The following is a 22,949-nucleotide window of genomic DNA, read 5'->3' as shown; positions in this document are numbered from 1 at the left end:
CAAGTTTGATTTTTTTATTTCTTATGTAAAATAGGATATAACTTCTCATGTATATCACTCTCCCATCTTCTTAGTTTTTGTCGTTAATATCTCAGAAGAGGAATGGCAGTCTTACTGTATGCTATATTCTACCTAAGAAGAAAAAAGGTGTGGTAAGCATTACTGTAAATGTTAATAGGATGCAAATATCCAAAACCCTTTACTCGGAGCTGTAGAACAAATGTTCAAGAATACTCCACTTAATGTTTCATTTAAATATAGTCAACTTGCTAAGTATTTTTCATACGCCTAAAATTATAATAAATATATCCGGAAGAGAAATGTATTATAGCAAATTTTCCCTTATGCAAGTATTCAAGAACCAGGTATCTTATAGACGTAAATGATAACTGAGAGTGATAAAATTGTTTTCTGAGATACTGACTATAATTAATATAATATTCACACACTGAATTTTCTAGGTAAGTGCAACAAAAACCAAGAGATAAAGGGGGGTGAGGATGATAGAGAGGGCTTGAAGAAGGAAGGAAAAGGGAAGGAGTGAAGGAGAGAGAAAAGAAGGAGGGAGGGAGGAGGGAGAGAGACAGACAGAGAGACAGAGAGACAGAGAGAGAGAAAAATCAATAAAAACTTTTACATTCCTTTGGAGACATTCAAAGTACAGATTCTGAATTGCCCACACAGTGACTGGACAAGTAAAACATTTTCTCTAATAAAATATATCTCTGTGTGCCATTCAGTTCAATAGCATCCTATGATGTCAACCTAGTCAGGGGTTTCCTTCGAGTTGTAGCACACTGGACTACACCATCATTTCTATTCATGTACCATGTAAAATTATTTTTAATAGAGGAAAAACCTGATGTTTTGAACATGAATAGAATTGACCGTTTTTAAATGGGAAAGGTTGTGTCTCAAAATAAACTTAGGAGAACTTTTGGAATCCCTGTAGAAACAACTTTAGTAGCTGCGTCCTGGTGTTGCACATCTCATATGAGGGATTACCATGCAGGCTTGTAGTGAAAATGCTGAGGGAAAGTGGGAAGCAGAGTCCCTGGGAATTTCATAGTTCTTGGCTCTGGACCAACCATCCTCAGTCTTCAAAAATTGTCCTTAGCAATGGGAACGGGAAGGGAAAAGACATGTGTTGTTGGTTTACCCGTATGATACTTTCTCTAGAAGACACTGAGAAATCACATCTATAAATTTCTGCCTACAAACAGAACTTCTTACAAAGGACATTTACAGGCAAGAAGGTAAGTGATGTTTATGATAGGGACTACACATGACATTTAAAAGTCAGGCCATAAAAGCCTGGGATGTGACAGAAAAGGAAACAGTATTGGTATAGGTGTCATCCAGTGAAGTGGTGATGGACGTTCAGTCAGCAGCAACATATGGGAGAGGAAGCTAAATGGCGTCCCTTGAACTCATTTCTTTTCTGACCTTTTGAAGTTACCAGGTCCAGCTAATTTTCTGCTCATGGTTACATCTGAAGTGGGTTCTAGAGATAGGAACCCACAGCTCAGCACAAATAAACTGTGAAGCTCAAGTTTCAAGGAGAAGGAAAGGAGACAGCACTAACATCCCCTTGCATAATTAAGCCTTGCTAAATCAGACGGTGGCCTTTGCCCATCAAAAGCCAAGTATTGTTCCAGAGAATAATTACACCAAATATTCTAGATGAAATCTCCACGGTGGTTTAAAGGCCCTGCAGACAAGACTGCTTAAAAGACCGATCATAATACAAATCTGACAAACCGTCAGCACAAATCACACAATTTAAAGTCAGATGCAATGACAAGGAAATGGTGATTAAGTTCCTCTACTTAAACCAATCCAGCAGTCAATTCTTCATGCAAATTTTTGATGAGCTCTCTGTCCACATGTTGGATATGTATTTATATGTTTGCAAAAGTCCACATGAGAGCAAACTGCAAGGACGTGCCTCAGTTTGTGATGGCAGCCTGCAGTTGATATATAATACTCTAAAACAGGGAGCTGTTCCCTGAAATAATGAGCAAAGTTGGTTCCACATCATCCGGGAATGTCAACGGTGCCAAACACAAAATGCAAATAAGAAAACTCTAATCTCTTTCTTTGCTTCTCTGAATAACATTGCAACAAATATAAAATTATGGAAATAAGTACTAGGAATACCTCTGGGCACAGTGTTCTTAAAGAATGTCCTGTGATGTTAAACTGTGCCTAAAATCAAAAGGCTGTGCAGGGTGCACTTGTCTACTTGCTTGTCAAGCAGAAAACCTTGCTGATAGACTAGCAAACTGGCAAGAATTGCAAACTCAATGCCAGTTTAACTTACAGATAGTTTATGGCTTCACATAGAAATTTTGTTCAACCTGGGATGAGGATAACACCACAATAGACCAATCTTTGAGCACAGGAATACTCAATTTCTTTTCCTTGGAAACATTAACAGTTCTTATGACAAGGTCCTCTGAACCTGAAGCGTGGACTCCACCTTTTGATATATGTGTGTTCTTTTTCTTTCTCTGATAAACCATTAAAGAAGCTGGAAAACAAAGCCCCAAGTTACAGTTTCTTGAACAGAGAAATATTATACCCCTTTTCCTTTGGAGTTCCCCTTATTTCTTTCAACACTTTGATCCTCTAGGCTAACAAAGATCAGCATAATTTAAACATCCGGTTTCCTGGAACTAGTAGAAGGTGAGTACATTGCACAGACCAGTCTTTACTGATACTTTCTCAAGGGGTCTCCCATCCTGCTGAGCAGTCTAACAGTGCTTTGTTCTATGGGGAGTTTTGATATAGTTGGTGTTCCATGTATGTGACGCTCAATGCTACACTGAGGAGTTCCAGGAGACGATTGATGCCTGTACTGCTCTGTTATAAAACACTTGAGTCCAGGACACAGACATCTCCCCTTTAACAGTTGAAATGCATAAAGCAAGTAAGGCGAGAGCTACTCTAAAATGTTCTGCCCTTTAGCCAGATCCGAACCGCATCAAAACGTTCATAAATGCATCCTATATGCCACAAGTGAAGTCATGAAGTGCTACATTTTGGAGCTCAGAAATTTACCCATTTGGAGTCAGGAGGGATTTTGGAGACAATAAATGATAATGCAGAACCACTTTTTTTAATAACAAAAAGAATTAGACATTTTTAAATGGGGGGGTAAAAGTTTGATAGACAGAATTATAGCAGAGATTTCAGAAATTCTTAGCCAATGTCTCAGCCAATTTGTGAGGGTGAGCACTTGACTTTACTCTCAAGCCACAGTCTTTGGAGCAGAATAAGTACAGGCAGCCTGGAGCAATTCTGAATGAAGCCATCCTGGAGGTGGCAGAAAGGATCCTCTCTTTTCAGAATTTTTCTCAACTCCTTACCCTCTTCCAAGGCCGAGGGAGAGGGGGGAGGTAGAAAAAAATGAAGAAAGAGAGAAATGTATATGTCAAAGATGCAAAGGTCCTGTTCGACTCTTGGAGCAGAAAATGACTGTGTGGCATGGAGTTTTCAATCTACTAGAGCTGACTTAAAGAATGCTGCGATCTCTTTTATTATTTAATTAGGGGGCTAGTGCTAGAATTTCAGCCATAAAGGGGAGTGGGTAAACCTATTTGCACATCGAGATTATGGAGAGCTCTCTTTGATGGAAGAAAATATAAGCCTCAGAAAACAACCTTCAAAGGTGCAAGTCTTTCCAGTAGAAGAAACACACACACACACACACACACACACACACACACACACACACTCCCCCTACACACACACACACACACACACACACACACACACATTACAGATTAAATCTCTGCAAAACCGGACACGGGCTGATGAAAGGCGGTAGCCAGGGAGACATTTCAGTGGTGTTTAGCAGAAACGACAGGGCTCATTTTGCATGCAGTGAAGTACAGCGGCGATACTGAATGGATGGAAAATCCCACTTTCAAATCTTACATAAATACCTCTTTCTCACATACAGTTTTCCAGTTGAAATGCTCAAATAATGAAGGCAGAGGTGACAGTCTAGCGAGGGCTTTTAAGCATCCAGATGGCTGTCAAAGTGTTATAAAGAGGAGAGGAATGTCAAAACGGTCCCAGCCAACCCCAGTTTCTCTATGTGCCTGGCGATGGTCCCTGATGGGAGAGGCTACCGCACTTGCATACTATCTTAGACTTCTCATTCTCAGAAACGCACAGCAGAAAATAGCTGCTAATCTGGTTAGCAGCTCCGGTTCGCAAAGGGATTGTCGGGATCGTGCCCCCCTAAGGAGGAAACTGCTTCCAATCTTCAGGAACCATGGCAAAGTTGAAAGGGTCTCTTCTCCCTCTCAGTTGCTTAGTTATAAACACTGCCCTTTAATTGGAGCTGAAGTGAGCAGCTGCCAGCCTGATTTTCCATTACAGACTAACGTTATGCGTTTACAACAATAAACAATTAATGTTGTTTGATTTCTTACGTTTAGCAATCTACGCTAACAGCTGCCATCTCTGCTCAGGAGGCTAACAGGCTAGTCATTGACCTGTGGAAGCTGTTGCCTTCGGGCACGGGACCACCACCACAAAACTTTGAGATTTTTTACAACATTGGGCATGGTGAGGCTTTAGTCTTGGGAAGGAAAAAAAAAATGAAAAGAAAAAGAAAACGGAGGAATTGTTGGATACCTGTTGGTATCAGCATCTGAAGAATCACGTTTACACCGTTTAGCAGGCTTGGCTAGAGCCTTGGGAAACCAGGGTAGGTCTCTTATGAACCTGTTAGCTCGCTGGCAGAATATAGCCTGGAGTCCCTTTTCGCCTCCTGTATGGCAGGGGCGCGGCTGGACCCCCAGGGTTGGCTGATGCAAAACACTAAGATCTCTAAGAATCTGCACCGTGGGCTCTGGGATAAGGAGAAGTCATCCGGTGCTCAGGAGGGCTCGCTGCCACTGACTGGTCTGCCTATGGGTCCTAAGGTAGTCCTGAGCAGCGTCTTGGTGACTACAAGAGTGGCTAGGTGGCCCCGAAGCTTAGCAAGTTTGCAGCTGGCACCGCGCCCCCGGGCTGGAACAGACACTTGTGGAAAATCTGGCGCTGGGGCTTTCTCAGCAGAGCAGTAGCCCTCGGTCCAACCGAGGAGGTCGCCCTCCCACGATTAAGAGGTGGGGGCATACGGAAAACAAGGAGCCAGCTTTTCCGGCCTCTCAACCTGCTCTCTTTTCGAGCTCGCAGCCTCCTCTGGGCAGGAGGCGAGAATTTCCCTTTCACCGCACCGACCCCGCAATGAAGGCGCACGGCAGCAGCAGCTCCTGCCTGCGTCTCCAGGGTAAAACCGAAAAGCGACCGCAAGAAGGAAAGGGTGGCGCGGGAACTGGAGGGGGGCAGAATGGGGCTCCAGACTCGTCCATATCTGCTCCGAGAGCAGTTTGCAAAACCGGTTAGGTAGAAGGCGACCCCATCAGCTACAGATGCGGTGAATGGAGATGCGGCTCGGCGAGTTATCAGTGCTAGCATCCCTCATCCACCAGGTGTGTAAGGTGTCTGAGGGCGCGTGGGAATTCCTAAAGGAAGCAATCCCCTGGGTTCTTAGCCGCCCAGAGGCGTACGCGGGTAGGGGATAGTACTTACTCAGGTCGGGCTCCGGGATGCGGAAAAAAATCTCAAGCCTCTGGATTCATAAATGGCTGAAGGAGCTGGGGGTCAGTTCCCGAGAGCGGCTAATGTCCACGGATCCCCGCGCGCAGGGTAGTCTCCTCCGGATCGCGTTCATGCCTCTCCGAGCTGTGGAGCCTGGTGCGGAGATGCGAAGCTGGCGCGCTGGGCTCAGTGTCCGCAGCCTAAAAGTACGGCTCGCGTGTTGACGCTCAGGTCTCTGCCTAAAGTGGCAGTGGCGGAGCTTGGAGGAGGCAGGGAGATTCCAAATCCATCCACTAATTCTGGGCCGAGCGCTCCCCGGCTTGCGAGCCCGCCAGCCTGCCAAATGTAACTGTGAAGTGATGTGGAAAAGTGAGCCGGGTGCCTCCCCTGACGGATCTCATTGGGCAGAGCTCAGAGGCAGGTCTACCACTTGGAAATTCATGTAAGCAGTCCCCCACCCCGCCCCCTCCCTGCCTTGCCCCTGCGCTCTCCCGCGCTTGGTTTCCACTCCCTTTCCTCCTACCAAGAGTGCGCACAACTTTTCGCTGGTCGCTCACGAGCACGCCCAGCGCGTCTCCGCCGCCGGAATCACCGGGTGAAGACGAGCCCTTCCACGCTTTGCGCGCAGCCCGCCGCGCGGCCAAGCTCTTGGATAAAGACTGCTGCCAGATCAGAAAAGGATGCGCAGGAGGTACCCTCCAGCTTTCTCTCTCTAGGTCTCACCTGAGCCCCAAGGCTAGCACTATCTTGAAAAGCATTTCAGACACCCAAACCTGGTTTGTGTGGAGGGCAAGGATGCGTCAGCGTGTGGGCCATTCACCTTTTCCCTCATTCTGAAGACGTCTTGCATAAGGGATTGCATGTTTGCAAGACCACTGCCTGCTAAAACTCGTGTGCTACGAGTGTTTCTTGGCGGTGGGTCCTGATCCTGGAGTGGAACTCATTCCTGATGTCCTAGGGTTGCTACTCCTTTGGGAGGCGGGGATTGGGGGTGATAAGGGACAGTAGAGGCAATCAGGATGGATTTGCAGTTAAGTGAATGGGCAGAAAATGGTCAGAACTTGCTGTGGTCATGAGGAGAGGGTCTGACAAGCTTTGTCAGGGTGCTCTGTCAAGCCCCCTCCCCCGAGGGGGGTAATAGAGTACTGTCCTTGCACCTCCCCTCTTTCTACCAAATGATGCCCTATCTTTGGATTCCTAAGCACTCAGACGTTAAGAAATTGACACCCAGGTATAAACCAATGCAAATAGGGGTCCACAGACCCGCAGACCTGGGTCTCTTTTCTTGTGATCATCAAGGCTAACACGTGGAATTATTCAGCAGCACTGATCTCTGTTCATCATTTAACACAGTGAAATAAATACACGACAAATTAAACGTCCCTTACCTTTCTTCAAATCTCTCCTTCATTGAAGACAGGGGTTTGTTCGATTTCTGACTCACTAGACTAGACGTGAGCTCTGAGGATGGGTTTTGACCATCTGGGGACAGAGCAGCAGCAGAAGGGGTGCAGAGGAGCAGACGCACCGGCTGTAGCGCCTGTACTGTCTGACTCGAATTAATGAGAGGCAGTGAACAGAATGGGAAAATAGGCACAATATGCTTATAATACTTATGCAAAATTGGCTTTTGGTGCTGTATCTCACCTCCCACCGTAAAAGTTGAAGACATTGACTATCAGTTTGTTATCTGTTTGATTCACATTCTACTTACCCTAAGAAAGAAACTTGGTAAATTATCTGGGGTTGGGGGGCAAGGGGTGTTTTATCCTCAAGCAGTTGCTGCTTGTTGTCTTTTCAAAGGTTGTGTTAGCTTATGAGGTATTCTGGCTTTGGCTAATTCTGTCTTGGAAAAGAACAGCAGTCAAAGCCCATTCAAATTATAACTGTCCTTAGACCAGACAGTCCCAAGTGGACAAAAGAAATAGATCACACCTTCGGTTGTGCTTAATTTTCAGACATTCATTTTCACTTTGAACAAGTGGTCTGAACCTTTCCTTGGGGTACTTTCTCACATCTATTAGAAGTAAAGGAAAGGTCATATGTTCCTGAAGGCTGAGGATTGTCGAAAGTCACAAAGTCATCTCGAAAGAAAAAAGACTGCAGGAGAGAGAATATCCTCTGATCTAATTTTCCTAAAAAGAAAAACTCAGCTGGCAAACCAAAGGGATTTTCGAATCCAATGTCACCGAGTTCGGTTATAAATTTGTTTCCAGTCAGTGCAGAATGTTTACTCTTATGATATGAAAGCACATTACCTTCACTGACTCTTGGCCCCCTGGAATTTAAGGTGACCCTCCTCACAGCCCTAATCTCTATGTGAAGCTCTGCAGTAGGACTTTCCTGACAGTTTCTTAAGGGAGGTCTGGGTGATTAAGCAGTGTGAAAGAGGATTAAGATAATGTTAAAAATCCCTATCAGGATATTTCTAAAATAATCAGGGATGCTGAAAGGCAAGGCATTTGTCTCTTTCGCAATTCCACCCACACTTAATAGGATGCAGTGCAATGTCTTTGGGGTGAGACTTGTACTTTCTCAAGAAAGGGTTTTCTTTTCAGCACACTCTCTGGAGTCATACAAGTTCAACAGGAGGAGGCTGGTGCAACATCAGCTTTTGCTAACGAGGACCCACATTGCTCTTGTGGTGAAACTTCACTGGAGGTGTGCATGGGGGATTAGTGAGGAAAGCTCTGATAGGACCAGGGTGCCATCATAGGGCACAATCACATCCACTGGCAAGAATGGAAACTTGTCAGGAGTAGAAAAAGTTGGACAAGGCCTGATGACCCTCTCTGATTCCAAAGACTGCCAGATAGGCAGATGAGTTCACAGGGATTAAGAGTGGGTAAGATAGAGACAGGCTTCAAGAAGTAATTCCTGTTTTATCACTCTGAACTGAACCTTGTTGTAATTTTGGCTAAGGGAAACAATAAAAAAGAACTGGCCACTTCTTTAGAAATGTAATCAAAGCCCACCAATGAGCATGCTTAGAAGAAAGGGAAACTTAGGACATGGGGATGGCTAAAACTACACTTTCTCCATTTGAGCAGGGAATGGCCACAGATTACATGTATTATCAGCTTCTACTTTTTTTCCCCTTTCAGCACACATTTATAACTAAACTTAACTAAAATAATAAGCAAACAAAAGTGGATGTTTACTATGGTGTAATGACAGTGAGTCTGCTTGCCTGGTTGGTTTTCTCCCAATTCAATCTTCGATGAGCTAATGAGCCAAGGATTTCTCCCTGAATGTACCAGGTTCAAAATTGTGGAGGGCAGATTCCATGAATGAAGGGTTTTTCCACTGAGATAGCAGCCTATAATATTTTCGTTCACAATAAAAAAATTAGCATCTGCAATCTGAAGCAGCCAAAACAAATACAATGTGCAATGCACACGGTCTTTTTTCTGCAGATTTCCCCAGAATGAACGACTTTGGAACAGTGCTTATCTGTGGTCCAGGGAGGGTAAGGAGTATGTTGGAACAGTGACACAATCAAAGATCACATTGAAGATGGCATTACAGCTTAACGGAGAGTGACTGCCAACTGTGTAGTAAGCTCTGTGTTCAATCCTCAACAGAGACACAGAGCCTCGGCATGTAAGAAGGGAGGAAAGAAAATTAAACCTCTTTTAAGAAGATCTATTGATTTATATCCATTCAACTGTATATGGATCTAACTTTGCCTGCCAATGCCTGCAAATGCCAAGAGAGGGCATCAGACATCCAAGAATAGGTGGTTATGAGCTTCCGGAGTAGATACTGGGAATAGCACAATGGTCCAGTAAAACAGTACTAGTGCTCTTGACCATTGAACCATCTGCCCAGACTCTCAACCTTTATCTTAATTACAATATTGAGGAAGTCTCAAGAACAAAAGCACCTTTCGGAAAAGTTAATAAATATTTAATTAAATGTGATAGCTTTAAAAAGTTATATGAGATTCTTTTAAACCAACCTCTTAATAAAATCATTAAAGGATATGATGGTGCCCAAACTAAATTACTGAGCTATTACTGGGATTTCGTCAAGACAAAGGTACTCAGCCTGAGGTCCTTGAATGGTTTCTGCCTCAGCACTTTCTGAAGATTGGTCAGAAATGGAAATGTGCAGTCTAGAGTCTCGGTGATGTTTAGAAACCTGGTTGTAGCAAATGCTCCAAGGGAGTTGTAGTTTGCAAGCCGCTGCCTTAGGCAACTTCTTAATATGATGAATGTAAAAATGTTAAAAAAAAAAAGAAACGAGTGTTACATTAATGCATCTTTTACACTGAAGTGTTTTGGTTTCAAAAGGCTGCTATCTTAAGTAACAGAAATAAATAGAAAATTTACCCTAAATTACCTTGTGGTTACTTCAGCCGTGTTAATTATGGGATTTAATAACTAAATTATTTTTAAAAAATAAATGGTAACTAATTTTTGAGGTAAAATCCTCTTTAAGGTTGTGGTCTAGGACTACAGATGTTGAACGTTTGCCTCCGCTGGCTTTCACTGTCCCTGAAATTAGGGCTGTATCTCTGAATACTGACTGCAATTACTCACCTCGAGCTTACCGTTATATTTTCTGTGAACGGTGGTATAAACACTTTCTGAAGAACCACATCTGTGCAGAGAACATTTTGAAGATGGTGGTCAGAATGGAATTATCTCCCATCTTCCCAGGTGCTCAAAAAGAGATAAGCCCCCAATTCAGCTTCTGAACAGAAATGGAGGAGGCAGGGGAAGGCAGATAGATTTAAAGGGACTGGACAAAGCTATCACACAAGCCAGCCCTGATCTTGCAGACTTTTAGTGTATACACTTGAGTGTTTAGGTTTTAATCTTATTTTCTTTCTTTCTTCCCTTCTTTCTTTCTTTCTTTCTATCATATTCTGATGTGGGAATCATAACTAAATTAAGATGCTGAAACTCTTGTCTTCCTTGGGAGCAAGGAGGATAAAAGAATAAGAAATATTTCATATTATTTTTAAGGAAAAGAGAGGAGAGGAAAAACTTCTGTATATTACTTGTCAATTTTAACATTTTATTCATCACTAAAATATATTTAAATTTAATTGATTCAAGTACCTTTTAGATAATTACCATTACTTGAATGGACATGCTCACTCTTAACATATCATTATAGATATAAAGACCAGTACAGACCCGTGGAGGAGAGGAGGAATTGGTCCTCTTATGTATCAAATGAAGTTTTTGGTTCTGATTCCTTGTTATCATGTCATTTACTACAGAACAAACACATATGCTTTTGGGGAATACTGAAAGGTTCAAAGGAAATGTCATCTCAGCGGCTGTGTGCAGGGCCTTTTCGTCAGTCAAAGCTGCACACTGCTGTCTAAGGATGTCTTCCTGCTCATATATTACAGGTACTGCCGTGTAGGAAACTGGCTACCGCTTGTCGGTTTCTCTTCTGCACGCACAGGCACCAGTCCTCTTAGATGGATATCGAAGCCTTTTTTCCTTCTACTTCAAGTGCCCTCTAGCGAGCAATATCTGCGCAGGTTGCAATGTAGAAAGAGGCGGAACGAAGAAAGAAAAAAAGAAACCCACCAATTGCGCTCCTGGTCCCTGATGTGCTCCACTCCTTTTTGTTTATTTTTTTATTTTCCTTCCTCACAGGGGTCATTTCCTCCTAAGTACTTGGTAAAAAGAAAAAAAAAAAAACAAAAAGAAAGGTGTCTTTGCTTTTGCACGTGATATGCATCGTTCATTTACTAAACTGCTAAGCGAATGCTAATCCTTTCTCAGGGGTTTCTTGGGAGCACTCATCCTGATTTTTTCCTGAAGTTTCATCCACCATGGTAATCAGGCAAATAAAAGAAAGTAAGTTGCTCCCCAGGAAGAAATTCTGTTTTGTTCCCATTTTGTCAGCGGAGCAGCTCTAAGGCCTTTGATGCAAATTGATTAACCTCTCCATGGGCTTTGAGTTTGTGGCTCCATAAAAGTGCATAATACTTCATTCTTACCTCAGGGGGGTGGTATGAGGCTTAATTGAAGCATATAAAACAATTTCAGTTCCTCAGACCCAATTTGATATACAGTCGGACTCGTTTTCATCTACCAACAGGGCTTCGAATTCTCTTCAGTAGTCCACAGCCCAGTGGCGATCAAGACTGTATTTTCCTAAAGATGTTGTTACAACAATGTCTTCTGTAAATAGTGGGTTTGCTTAAGAGATTTGCAGTGTTAAGGCCTGTAAGAAAAAATACAAAGAAAAGAAAAATTTAGGTGCTCCTGAAAACACGTCTATATATAATAAATAGAGCTAAAGAGTAGGGAAGAAATCTTACAAAGCATACACTGGGCATATCTCTCTCTGTTTTATGCAAACTAATAATAACAGACGGTAACTTTACTCACACAAACATTCCATTAAGCAGTTACTTGGAGCGCAGAAGAAATGCCAGGGCATTATTCAAATGACTGGATTTCCGGATACCTGTTGCTCAGCTCTGAGCCTCCTTTCCTGCTATTCTTATGCAGCGTCCTGTTTGAACAGCTCTGACTGCGCTGTCTTCAAGGGCAAATGTAGACTGAGGCAAGCTGCCATATAATCTACTCCATTGGATTCTTGCTGCATCTCTTTAATTATTAAAATGCTGTGGATGGTAGCCGTGGTTCGCCTCGTTCACTGCATTACAAAACCAAGGCGAAGAAAACGTGATTCCTTCCCCCCCAGATCCCACAGTTCATAAGATTACGATTTAAATCAAAATCGTATTTCAGGAGGTCTGAAGAAATGACTCAGTTTCCAAATGTGCACTGTTTTTGCAGAGGACCTGTTTTTGGTTACCAACCCCCCACCTTGGGACTGCAACTTGAGCTCTGGTGAATCCACTTGGTGTCTGAGGGCACCTGCATACACACACACACACACACACACACACACACACGCGCGCGCACACACACACACACACACACACACACGCACGCACGCACGCGCCCACATACAAATTCACACATACACGTAACTAAAAATGAAAGCATAAATATAAAAATGTTGGATCATGTCTGACCCTGGTAAATATTAAAATTGTATCAATGCATGATTATCGAAAACTACTTTTTTTGTAGAAGAGGAAATGAAATTTATCATCTCGTGAAAGTTAAATGTTCAACCACTACGCAATGTTTTTAGTCCCTTGTAACTTTTAATTCAAGTTTTACTTCACTGAAAGGATTCATACGTTAAAACGAAACAGAAGTTAATGTTTCCATTTTTGAGCATCATCACCACATTTACTGGATGTTCATGGATACCAAGTTAAATATACATTCCCCAAAGAGTTTAAAACAAGTACATAAAATAATACTAATTTAGCATAATAAACACCGTCGTGGAAATTCTCTGGGAATATAAGATTTGAAAGGTATTCAAAGTCTTGTTTAATTGCTCAGTTTTTTAATTCAAGAATGCCACTGTTCTCTTATTATGGTTTACACTTTTATGGTCCTTTATACATTCTAAGCACACTTGACTGTCATCCACAATGTATGTAACAATTGTGTGAGATGCACAGTTCTGTTATTACACAAGGTTCACACTAACAGGCTTTTAAAGACAATAGAGTCCTTACAGAATGTCTTCATTTTATAGGAATTGAATTAGCCAGTCTTTTGACATCTGAACTAGGTATGAAGTTATGTAGCCAGATAGCTCTTGAAAGACACTGCGATCAGATCACAGATGATTGATATTTAAAGGATGCTAAAAATCTACCTACTTTTATACATATGATTCTGGGGAAAGTGAGCTAGTAAACACAAGAATATGTAAGATATGGAGATAAAAGCCTGGATAATAAACAGGGCACAGTTTAGAAACTTCATTCTGAATTAACGCAATCTAGAAAAGGCACAGTTTCGCTTTCTAATGAGAGCAACAGTAATATTTTCTTCTTTCACAACATCTCTGTAGAATCTAATACTGTGATTTGTTGGTTCGTGGTGCTTGAAATGTTTCAGAACCTTGGAATCTGACTCTCAAATGCAATTCAAGAGATTCCTTCAAAGCAGATCTTGTCAAATAAAAATTTTTGGATTGAGTATTATAAATAAATCAGTTATCAGGAAGATATTTGAGTCAGGTATCAGGAAGATAGCAATGTAAAACAATACAAACCAGCAAACAAAATAAACTGCGCTGTGATATGCTTTGAAACTTTTTCTGGTAGCTATTAGTAGGTAATTTGAACAGTAATTGTACAAAAAATTCTTTTCAAGTGAGATAGTTAAAATGGATATTTGTAGTCTTCCAAAGCAAAAAACATATGTGGCTTGCTCAAAACACAGAGTGTGGCGAATCTTTTTTCCTCTTTCTTCCATGTTTGCATTGTTATTCATGATTTCTTACTCCAAATTATGGTACTGTCTCTGGTCAGGAGCAAAAATGTTTCACTGTGTTGTCCTGCAAATTACATACAGAGTATACAGAGAAAAAATATATATATGTGTGTGTGTGAAATCACCTTATTTGTTACCTGTAGTATTCCTTAACATTTCAGATGAAAAGTTTTGAAGGTAAATGTATTTAACCTTCTAAAAATATAATTAGAATTTTGTTTAACTCCTGATATCGCAGCCAAGCCACCTTTGTGTGTTCCAGGCAAAGGAAACTTGCCTCGGTATTCTGAAATTGATTACTCTTTCCTCAGCTTTCACAGAAAAGGACTGAAGCTTGCAAGAAAATGTGAGGCATTTGAGGCAAAGCGTAAGTATTCTTTCAACTCTTGGAACAGCATGTCTATCGCTTTAATTTTGACTACCTAATTCAATAGTTTCTCTCTCTCTCTCGTACGTTCTGTGAGTCCTACTTCCCTGTGCAGGTAAGAAGTACTCACATGAAGGGGGGCTGAAAGTGGTATCTGGTTGTGGATGCGTATAAGCATCCTCTCTTCCATGACGCTGTTAATATCCCCACAACTCAGGAAGAACAGACAGCCAGAAAGTAGCCCGTTTGCTACATCCGTACGGTGTGTTCTGCCCTATTGGTATGCTTTGGTTTTCCTTTGTCTCCTGGCCAGACAAGACATTACCCCAGCTCTCAATCACCCTTTAAATGGCACCTCCCACTGTTCCTGAGCACATTCTGAGGTTGAGGCAAAGCATGCTCCTTTCATTTCTCTGTAAATTGTCATTTTCTAAATAGTTTATACCTTGTTCAAAAAAAAAAAAAAACATTTCTTGGAGATAAGTTAGACTTTCTTGAGATATACACGTGGCTCAGTGATTCAGTATTTACTTCGTCTACATGAGCTCCTCAGTGAGGTAGGACTCCATGTACCACCACCACAACCAAACAAAAACAATTAAATTTAAAAAAGGAAAAGAAGGGGAAAGGGAAATAAAGGATAAAAAAGAAAGGTAGGCTATTTCTGTTTTATTCTATCTACCCCTCTTCTATCTAAATTAATACAAAACCAAAATCAACTGTTATTAGAAGAAAAGGATTTTTCAGTCTTAAAATCAGATAAAGAAACATGGTTTAATATTTCTTATTTAATGACTTTATGGAGAAATAATGTGATTCTAAGCCATAAATGAGATAAAGGGAGACTTTATAGAATGAAGATAGAACTACTGTCCAAAAACTATGGCCTCAAGTGTCAGCTGGGAGTCAGGAACACACCAGGGTTCAGAGACAATGAAAACCATTGGCGATCCATATTCATGCCATATTCTGAACTTTTGGCAGGATGCTCCTGACCAGGTCAGCACTTCCGAGACAAAGTGCCTTGCCAACTGTGGGTCAGCTTCATGCTAACTGACCTCTGGTGGGGATGCTTTATTTATCTAATTCCCTGGAAGCCTTGGGCTCTCAAGATCAAACTCTGAATAGCCTTGTAGGTAGAGAGGCCTTGAGGGAAGAAATCTGGGTAGAAATTCATGAGTCAAGGCTGAGGAGGATGGTATAGCTTACCCCAGATCTTGACGGAGGCATTCATTTACACAACGAGAACCTTTTTAAAAACATTGTTTCTTTATGTATTTGGATATGCATTATTATGTTAATGGTTAATATTGAGGGGTTCACTCCCACATCTATATCATAATTGCTCCTTGTTTTACTCATTAAGCTTAGCTCTACCTACTCTGAGATTACTGGGATCAGCTGGTTGAAAAGACTTTGAATATGGAGTTGTGATTTTCTCAATCCCAAATAAATAATAGTCATGCTATAATTCCAAATGCATCTCTCTTATAGTTTGGACCTAAATTTGTCCCTACGTAATCATGAACTAGAGTAATTGGAAACAGTACCACGTAGGCCAAGGGGTAGAAGACTTGAAGCCAGTACCACCAATGAGAGTTCTAGTATCCTTTGGAATATGGCAGTGATGGAAGGACAAAAAAGGTAAGAAGAGGCAGATGCTTGTAGTAGATAGTAGAATCCTGAATCCTGAACCTTCTTTCTTTACTTCTCAGCCTGTGAAGGGAAGTATGGCATCCTCACTAAGAGAACTACATCACCACATACCTGAAGACAGCAGCACCACTTAACCTTCAGCTGAAACTTCTAAAACCAAGTGGCCAAAAAAAAATCAATCTTTTTTTCAACAAACTTTCAAGTATTTTCTCACCTTGACCAACAATTAGCTGACACAACCACAAATAGAATGTTGTGTGACTTTGAAATGTGAACCAAGATCTATTTCCTTCAGGTATAGCCTTAATAGCAGATCAGACAAATTATTCGACAACATTCTGGCTTAGAGAACCAGTAAGTTTATTACGGGTTACTTACAGAAGCATGGATAATTGCTTATGTGCAAGACCACTGGTGTCACACAGGTGTCTGCATCCATAAAAACGCTAGTGCATTGACCAACTCACAAAAGCTGCATTCCTGGAACTTCGGAAACCATTTCCAGGCAGCTCAGCTGGGCAGTCTCTGCCTTCACCAGCAATTGTGTATGGTTTCTATAACCCTGCCTCTTTTCTTAACTCTTAGAAACTGCCTTTCTCACTGCATGGAGGGGAGGGGATGATTCAAGTTACAGGTCCTAGCTACATACAGATGTGCGTTCTCGGTCAATACTTAACTTGACACTTACGAACTCCTGTCTCCATTTATGACGCAGTATGAGGCTTCATAAACTTTCCTTTCATTTGTGCTTTTTTTTTTTTGTCTACTGTCATCAACAGACTGCTTCTGAACTATTTGAAGATAGTATTAAAGAGAATGGCTAGAAAGAGATTGTGTATAGCTTCAATGATATCAAAACTTTTGAATTCTCCAAGTCCAAGCCTCCGTAATATCCATTTATTGGCCTTACATATATACGTCCATATTTTGTATTTTTCAAGAAATCCTTTAGAATTTATGAGCAGACTCCTAGTTTCCACTAACCAAAAGGCTAAGAATGTTGTCAGTCAGCATTGTAATCTTAGAGCAGACATTTTCCTGCCTTGCTGTAATTTACCTTTCTAATGGACATACCATCAATTTGAAAATTGCGATCTTTTATGACTTTCTTTGTTCTATTACCATAAAAGGTTCATGAAACTGCTGCCTCAGAGAAACATGTTCACTCATATTTGGCTCCTTGTATTCATTTGAGGTGAGAGCCATTTCTTTCTTGGGCAGAAAGGGCTCTATTATTCATATCTGAGATCCCCAAACTTAGCTAAAAGCCTTATCTATAGCACATGTGTAGAGATCACATTATCTAAGATGATGAACAAGTGAATATGGCTGCAGAAAAAACCATGGAATTATTCTCAGCAGAATAGATCTAACTATATTTCTAACTAGAAATAGATCCAGATTTGGACTTAGAAAATCAGATGGTCCAACAGATCGGTGTGGGTAACTCAAGGAGATAACGTATTTCACTGGAAAAGGGAAGATGGAGAGAAAAGCGTGGTAAAACAAAGCAAAAGCTGGAAATTCAATCTCCTAGTATAGAAATAGAATATTCATTCTATAGAAATAGTCATAAGAGGAGAATTAAGAGCTGAATAATCTCTCTCTCTGCCTCTCTGTCTTTCTGTCTCTCTGTCTCTCTGTCTCTCTCTGTCTCTCTCTCTCTCTCTCTCTCTCTCTCTCTCTCTCTCTCACACACACACACACACACACACACACACACACACACAAAACATCTGACTGACATAATTAAGTGTGAACATAGGGAGACAGGTTAGATCCCTAATGGTGATTTACATGATCATAATAAGTATTACTCAGAGCAATCATAATGAAAATGGCATCAAGTATTAATGAGGATACTTCTTCTTAGCAGCTCATAATTTAATACCTGAGATTTTTATAAAGCAACTCGCCTTTCAGGAAACAAGTGAACCCCAGACCAACTATACTGTTTCTGTTACACCCTCACACAGACAACTCCACTCCAAAAACAGGTTTGAAATAGATTCCCACTATCCAGAGCTGAGATTTTTCTTTAAGAGCAGAAAATATATTTTGTCCATTTATCTTTGAATCCCCAGGAGCACAGAAGAAATGCTCAATAAATTTTTATTGATTTATTATCTTTTATTCCCCACAGCAAGCTACAAAATAAATAGGTCTGTACCCCAATCCTTGAGGTGAGGAAACCAGAGACACCTGCTTAAAGTAGAAATTAGCTAACGAATTTCTAATATTTTTAACACATTAGTCTCTCCTGAAGTGCTCTTCTCCTGCCTAGAGAGACCAAGACTGCCAAGGTCACATTGCTTATTAATTACTTATTTTTTTTCCTGTGAGGAATTCTAAGAAAGCACACTACTTGCCTTCATATTCAGATGTAGAACCAAAGAAGTTTTCTGGCAAAGTGCCCACTTCTCTTGCTTTGCAAGATCAAGGGCAAAGCTGCACACTTCTGAGTCAGCCTTGAGCACCTAAAGCACTCTTTCCTATGTTGACGTGGTGGAGAACAGGAAAGACATTATGCATCTGGAGGTGAAAATCCATGTTTATTCTAGGGTCGATGGAATCAGTGCATCCCTGATTAATTTACACTTAAATCAATGAAGTGTTTTGCAAAAGATATTTGATGTTCAAGAAGCCTTTTAAAGGAGTCTGATGGGACTTTAAAGCTGTTTTTGTCTTAAGAAGGGAACTTTTCTTCTCTATGATCTTATACAAATGACATAATTTCAAAGTCTCCTTTTAGGGCAGAATGCTATTACTTTCAAAATCTTGCTTTTTACATATATTTAGAGGTGGTTAACTTATATTTTATCATGTCAGCATGTTTTTTTTCATTATCTACCTATCTATATATCTGTCAGTTTGTCTGCCTGTTTTGCTATTATCATCTATTGTTCAACTGTCTATTTTTATTTATCTAAACTAACAATCTATAATCATCTCTACCTTCATTTATCTGTCTGGTGGCCATCTATCATCTTTCTATTCACGAATCTATCATCTGCCAATCATCTATTTATATCTATCAATTACTTACCATCAACCATCTATATCAATCTATCTATCTATCTATCTATCTATCTATCTATCTATCTATCATCTATCTATCTATCATCTATCTATCTATCTATCTATCATCTATCTATCTATCTATCTATCTATCATCTATCTATCATCTATCTATCTATCTATTTATCTATCTATCATCTATCTATCTATCATCTATCTATCTATCTATCTATCATCTATCTATCTATCTATCTATCTATCTATCTATCTATCTATCATCTCTCTATCATCTATCTGTCTCTCTTTCTGTCTGTCCATCATCTATTTACCTTAGCTCTAAAACAGTTCTGATTACAAAGAGTCTGAGCAAATCACGTATGACCATGGCATGGGAGTATGGATATTTCTGACCCTGAATTATATATGAGATTTTATAGGTACTGAAACTCATAAATCAGTGCATTTATAAAAAATGTCAGAGAGAACGGCAAGTCGGCAGATTAGAACGGAGCAGAGGTGTTGCCTAATATTGAGAATCTGTTGCTTATTGCTGGGAGTTTTAGATTCTTATGCCCCTTAAAAAAAATAATAATTGAGAAGAGACACACTATGGCAGCAAAAGCAAAAACAATTGAAGAAAAAATTTACTTCACACAGGAGGAGGGCAGTAATTCCACTGCATAAAGAATCACTGCTTCCGCTGGAGAGATGGCTCAGCGTTTAGGAGCACTGACTGCTCTTCCAGAGGTCCTGAGTTCAAATCCCAGTAACCACATGGTGACTCACAACCATCTGTAATGAGATCTGATGCCCTCTCCTGGTGTGCATGAAGACAACTGCAGTGTATTCACATATATAAAATAAATAAATAAATCTTTGGGGTTGGGGATTTAGCTCAGTGGTAGAGCGCTTGCCTAGCAAGCGCAAGGCCCTGGGTTCGGTCCTCAGCTCCGAAGGGAAAAAAAAAGAATCACTGCTTCCCAGAAACTTGAGAATGCTCCATGTCTCAGTTACATACTAAGGGTGTATCTTCTCATTTACAGACACCTCCCTGTGTCATGTGCGTTGTATATCTCCACCCAAGGATGTGTAGTTTTATAGTATGATGAGCTACATCATACTTCTGGACATTCGGGGATGGCCTTAATTCTAAGAGATATACTACCTGTGTGGAGAAGGAAGACACAGGGTGGATAAAGACTTACACATGTTCGTTGTATGGAGAAACGTGAGTGTGCTGAGAGTCAATGATAATTTGAATTAACTGAGTAATCCCACGCCAGTGTTTTTGCATGAAGTCATTCTGTTTATCCCACACTAACATTTGAAGATGCAGATGTAATCAGCAGCCTTTTGTAGAGCAAGGATACGAGATACAAGAAAGCTATGCTGAATTCTTCAGATGTTGCATCTGGTAAGGAACCGGTGTCATTTTTGTCTGTGCTTTGTATATGGTCCAAACTTCTTAGTAGAGCCCAGCATCTGTCATGAGGCAAATAGTGTCCTTGGTGCTATGATTTCTATTGTGACACAAATCCTAGATGCATGAAATAAGTAAGTGGGAAATTAGCCACTTTCCAAACATCTTTCTGATTTTCATCAAGAGGGAACATTTCAATTCCTATTTCTGCCTTTGCTGATGCCTCCAACAAGCAGAATGCTGGCTTGTCCTCGGAGTCTTAAGAAGACTCCAAGTGACTTTTTTTGAATCCAAGAACAATGCTTTGTACTCATTCAATTTATTTCTAAGTTTACTTTGTAGTGTGGTAAGTAAAAATAATATTTCTATTTCTAGGTATGGATATAAGTTTCCCTTTAAACGAATGTTTATTTTACATTTTGTAGAAGTGAGGTGATTAAAATATTATATCACACAGATGGTGCATAGAAAAAGAAAAGCAATGTAACTATATGCATGGCTACAGCTTGAGTAAGAAAAATACTATGTTAAATCAACATCCTTTCAAAGAACCATCACCAAGTAAATCGTCTTTTTTTAATTTTGGGAAGTATACACATTTACAGCAATATTCCTGGATTTTAAATTTGTGCTAAATTTCAAATGTTTCAGATATTTCTACATTGGTTTCTTACTTTAAAAATATCAACTCTGACACATGTAAGAATCATTTCTGGGAGTTATACTTACATGAGGGATGGGAAGTGCTTATAGGTACAAACTAAAGTATTAGATTTTTATAGATTTGTCTCTCTGTGCCTCCATCCATTAAAATTTCAACACACTAACCATCTTCTTTAGTTAAGATCTTGGACTTAGACTTACAAAATACCAAAGTCTTACCCTTATGATACTGAAGTAAATAAAGTACATCTTCCCAGGGTACAAATTTGGAGCAGGCTATGTGAAAACCAACTTCCATTTTTTTCTGCCTATTTTATTTGGTTTATTATCCAGTTCCATTTGGGGATACATTGTGGTCCTCTTCAATGAAATTTTACTTTTATGTGTTGTATCTTGCTATTGCAACGGGAAGTCAACGTATTGCTCATAAAGCATTAAAGTCTTTATGAACTACTGATGGATATCAAGGAAGTGCTCTGAGGACTAGGAGACGATATTGTGGCAAAATGTCTAGTTCCTCTATCTATTACCTTCAGTGGCTTTGTAGCAAATATTGCTGAAAAAAGCAAGTATAAATCACTCAAGTCCTAAGGGCTTAATGCTCAAGGACCATTTATGTTTTCATTTTGTTTATATTACTGGCCAACAGTACTGAATGAGATAAAAAGAAAACATTATTATTAAAAAAAAGAAGTGAAAGAAGAGAGAAAGAGAAAAAGGTAGGAGGAGGACAGGGGAAGACAAGATGGGTAGAAAGAGAGAGGAAGAGCAGATAGAAATGCTAAACATCCGGTGCTATGGAGGAGACTGGTCCTTTGTGCTATTTTGCTTTGAGATGAGATCTCAACATGAATACCAGACTTGTGACTACCAGGTTCACTACACAAGGCCTGATTCATATATTCATTTATTTACTGGCTTATTTATGTTCATTCCTTGCAGGGATGTACCTAAGGCATTTGGGTATAAGAAGATACAAGCCAACAGCAACAACTTTTTTTTTCAGCTCTGGTTAAGGTCTGGTGTTTGATTGCACAGCTCTGTAAACGATTTGGGAAAGATATAAATCCTATACAGGAAATCTGGGGCATGTTCTGATCCTCACCCCCTAATATGTACAGGAACATGAAAAATTACTCTAGCTACAGCACTGTCGGTGGTTTGTTTCTTGACAAACCTTAGCAGTTTTTTCTACCTGCAGTGGTAAATTTCTTCTTATTGCCTGAGTCAATCAAAATGGAATGCTATTTTATTATAGCTACCTTTGCTCAATATCACTTTGAGGCCTACATATATCCCTGCCCCAGTCTCATTTCTACTACCTATCAATAAATGATGTTTCCCCCCTCCCCGCCCATGTACATAAGTTTTTCTCACCTCTCTCAGTGGACCGCAGTAATCCTACATCACATGAACTAAATTTATGTAACATGTAGATTGTAGTAAGTCTAACGACATGAACTCTATGTGAGGAAGGGTCACTAATTATAAACATGTACGACATTAAGGGTATTTATGTTAGTGAATAATGCAAAAGGACAAGAAAAGTATCAGCTTTCCATTTATATTTTCTCTGAAAACTTGAGTCTAGTTTTGTCATTTTGTACGGCAGTATGAGAAACAGAAATGATGGGTGTATATTGCACGTGTGAAGATAGAAACTCTTGTAACAGACATCCTTGTCTGGCTTGTCATTACCTTTGAAAATTTCACTGTAAGTGTGTCTCATTAAGTGTGAAGGCACTATGTTGAGCCCTTAGCCATGACAGTGCTTAGTTTGATTAATCCATGAGAAATCAGTGTCTCATTAATGTGTAAACAAGTGCATATACAAATACATCTGTACGCCTCCCCACTTTCATCCGCATGCATTAAATCT

At 40.3% G+C, this 22,949-nt stretch overlaps 1 protein-coding gene and 1 long non-coding RNA gene across 7 annotated transcripts in view; one reads left to right on the top strand and one right to left on the bottom strand.

Annotated features, from left to right (window-relative positions):
- Cdh8 (cadherin 8) overlaps positions 1 to 6,163 on the bottom strand; it is a 397,554-nt gene extending 391,391 nt beyond the window's left edge. For 4 of the 6 annotated variants that reach the window (XM_087595279.1, XM_087595280.1, XM_087595282.1 and 1 more), the window contains exon 1: positions 5,593 to 6,100. The gene's annotated coding sequence lies outside the window, so the exon portion shown is untranslated. Of the gene's footprint in view, positions 1 to 5,592 lie in introns of all 6 variants that reach the window. The other 2 variants (XM_087595281.1, NM_053393.2) reach the window with 2 other exon arrangements.
- A 10-nt stretch (positions 6,164 to 6,173) lies between these two features.
- LOC134483521 (uncharacterized) lies at positions 6,174 to 15,957 on the top strand. The gene is made up of 3 exons (XR_015643518.1): positions 6,174 to 6,292; positions 14,258 to 14,313; positions 15,808 to 15,957. It is a non-coding gene; the product is annotated as an uncharacterized LOC134483521 (long non-coding RNA).
- The last annotated feature ends 6,992 nt before the right edge of the window (positions 15,958 to 22,949 follow it).

The sequence above is a fragment of the Rattus norvegicus genome, chromosome 19, assembly GCF_021556685.1.
Source record: "Rattus norvegicus strain SHRSP/BbbUtx chromosome 19, alternate assembly SHRSP_T2T, whole genome shotgun sequence".
NCBI lineage: Eukaryota > Metazoa > Chordata > Mammalia > Rodentia > Muridae > Rattus > Rattus norvegicus.
This window is presented reverse-complemented; position numbering and strand designations above follow the sequence as displayed.